The following is a 3,435-nucleotide window of genomic DNA, read 5'->3' as shown; positions in this document are numbered from 1 at the left end:
CTTTAGGGCATGTTCAGGTCTGCGCACCACGCGTGACTGGACGAGGAGCTTCGAGGATTTAAAATTGTAAAATGAGGTTCTAAGTTTTGTTTTGTTGTTGAATTAGTAAACGCTAGCACCCAGGTTCGGTCCCCACTCCGAGCGATTCCAAAAAATGTTTCTTTATTTTATATTTTTATTTTAACATAAACATTATTTTATTTTATTATATTAAATTTTGTTTTATTATCTTTTTTGTTTATGGTGTTTCATGTAATTATTTCGTTATTAATCACATTTTTTGGAGTTTAATTTTAATTTTAAATTTTTTTAATTTGGTTCCTCCTACAATCTGCACGGTATGTCAGACCAGGATATTCCGTAATGTGAACTTCGGGGGCCCGTGTTGCGCAGCACGATCGGGAACCTCAACCGCGACGCCACCCACCACCATCACAGGACGGCAACCACATCAGCAGCGCACACAGCCAATGGCGACACGACCACACACATCTCTCACACCCCGCATTACCACACGTCTCCCGAACCACATGAAGTTCCTTCAATTTAACTGCAACGGGCTTCAGAGCAAGATCGAGGAGATAACCGTCTTTATGGGAAGGCATGGTATACTGATAGCTGCGGCCCAAGAGACGAAGTTGCACACCAATTCAACATTGTTGAATTGTGCCGGGTACAACATGCACCGTCGAGATCGCGAGCGAGATAATGGTGGTGGCTTAGCGTTCATCACGCACCACACCGTACAGTATCGTCTTATCGAAGCAGACATCGACCGCAGGGATACCACCCTAGAATGTCAGGGCATTGCTATCCGGTCAGGTCCAAAAGACCTGCGGGGATTGGAGCAGGCGTGTACGGCCCCAGGCTGAAGCTTTCGGTGCGCCTGGGAACCTTCCCAAGCATCTTTCAAGCGGAGGTATATGCCATCAGTATGTGCGCAGAGATCAACATGAATAGGAACTATAGGAATGAAAGGATACTTATACTAAGTGATAGTCAGTCGGCACTTATGGCTCTCTCAGCATTCGAGATCAAGTCCTCCTTGGTTTTGGGATGTGTCGAGAGTCTTAATGCTCTGGCGGAGGTTAATGATATCCAACTAATGTGGGTACCTGGGCACATGGGGGTTGCAGGAAATGATGAGGCTGATCACCTGGCCAGATTAGCCGCTTCCTCGACCCCGATAGGACCTGAGCCCTTTCTGGCAGTGGGACCCAGTACCATAAAGGATATGCTCAGAAGGGACAATTGCACACTGAGGGAACTGCATTGGCGTGACACTATGGGTCAACGTCAGGCGAAAAGCTTACTAGGAGGTTACAATCTGACAAGATACAGGCTACTCATGAATTTTCCAAAGGAAAAATTGAGGGTTATTACAGGATTTTTGACTGGCAACTTTAGGCTAAGAGGGCACATGTACAAACTAGGTATCTGGTCCAGCGACCTGTGTCGCTTCTGCCATGCCGCCAGGGAAACTCCCCTGCACCTTCTTTCAGAGTGTGAGGCCGTTGCGCGCAGGAGGTATAGGAGCATAGGGCACGCCTGGCCAAGAGAGGAGCACATACACTCACGGTCCCCGGGGTCTATTATGAAGTTTTTATACACTCTGGGGCTGCATGAGGAGTTGTGATGAGCTAGGGGCACAATAGACCCACCGTTCGCAGTGCCTTACCCAACCAACTATCTATCTATCTATCTAGGTGCGCTCCTCAGCGGTGAAAACCGAATGGTAGTTGGTGACTTTAATGCGCACCACGATCTTTGGCACTCAAGCCTGTCAAACGATCGTAGGGGAACCGATCTGGCTGAGCAGATAGACGATTCGACAATCCGCACAATCAACGATGACGCTCCCACCAGGATTATGGGCAGCTGCAGCAGCTCGCCAGACATAACAACCGACTTTGCTTCCGCGGAGCATCGAACCTATGTCAACTTCTCCAAAGCTGATTGGATAGTCTTCGCGGAATTTACTGAAAACACCTTCGCTGCTCCCCCCACACCAACCGACGTCCACCTTAGTGGACGTAAGTTCCGCAGGGCTTTCACCGCTTCTGCAGCTCGCTTCGTAACGGCAAATTTCCCCGCCGAAGCGGCTGTTCTAGCCGATGAGCGTGACAGCCTTCGTCAGGCCGATCCCGGAGATCCCAGTATCAGGGATCTCAACGCGGAGATTTGGCAACTAGTGAACGTACATAAGCGGAAGTGGGAAGAACATCTGAAGACCTGTAACTTCACCTCTGGAGTGACTAAGCTATGGTCAACCGTGAGGTCACTGTCCAATCCGACGAAACACGACGACAGAGTCGAAATTTCTTTCGGCGACCATGCCTCGTCGTAACCGGAGCCATGCGCGAGCTACTTTAGCCGGCAGTTCATACTGCATCCTCCGGTGGACAAAACCAAGCGTCGAGTGACCAGAAGGCTGCACAAACTGCCAACAAATTGTGCCCCCTTGCTTTCACCTGCGGTGAAGTTCAGGTGGCCATCGGGAAGGCGAAAGCCTCCAAAGCCATGGGTCCCGATGGAATATGCATGCTGATGCTGAAAAATTTGGGTAATGCGGGAGTAGCGTACCTAAATTTGTATATGGCGACTCTCACCATCCCAGACATCTGGAAGGTGGGGAGAGTGGTCCCGCTGCTCAAACTGGGGAAACCCGCCAACAAAGGAGATTCGTATCGACCGACAACACTCCTTTCCCCGGTCACTTGAGGCCTTGCGACCTGACCCCAGCGAAGCATCAGCATGGTTTCCGTAAAGTGCAGAGTACAACAACAGCACTTAACGCCATAAACACTCAGATAATTCGTGGCCTTAACCGTATACGTCCCTGTCAGAGCACGATTCTAGTAGCGTTGGACCTGTCAAAGGCTTTTGACACTGTCAGCCATTCCACGCTACTACAATATATAGAGGCTTCCTCTCTCCCACAGAGGCTCAAACGGTGGTCGGCAAATTATTTGAGCGGTCGACACTCGTCGGTAATGTTTAGAGACAAATCGAGCAAGCTTAGAAAAATAAAACAGGGGGTTCCACAGGGTGGTGTCCCGCTACTGTTTAACTTTTACATTTCAAAGCTCTCTCAACCACCAGAGGGAGTCTCCATTGTCTCATACGCCGACGATTGCTCGATCATGGCGAGTGGGAATGGAATTGATGACCTGTGTTCGAAAGTAAATGGGTATCTCTCCGAACTTTCTCGCTTCTTCACTGCAAAGTGTCTAGCCCACTCCCCTACGAAATCCTCTGCGACCCTGTTCACAACCTGGACGAACGAGGTCAGGCTACCGCTGGGAATTCACGTCGATGACACACCAATTCCATCGGTGAATAATCCCAAAATACTCGGAGTAACATTCGACAGCCTGCTCTCCTTCTCTGCGCACGCAACCGCTATTGTCAATACCGAGCCGCAACAAAGTCCTC

Source organism: Rhagoletis pomonella, unplaced genomic scaffold (assembly GCF_013731165.1).
Source record: "Rhagoletis pomonella isolate Grant_MI unplaced genomic scaffold, Rhpom_1.0 Rhpom_scaffold_00001, whole genome shotgun sequence".
In the NCBI taxonomy this organism is placed as follows: Eukaryota; Metazoa; Arthropoda; class Insecta; order Diptera; family Tephritidae; genus Rhagoletis; species Rhagoletis pomonella.
The sequence above is the reverse complement of the archived record's forward strand: the minus strand, read 5'-3'. Positions refer to the sequence as shown.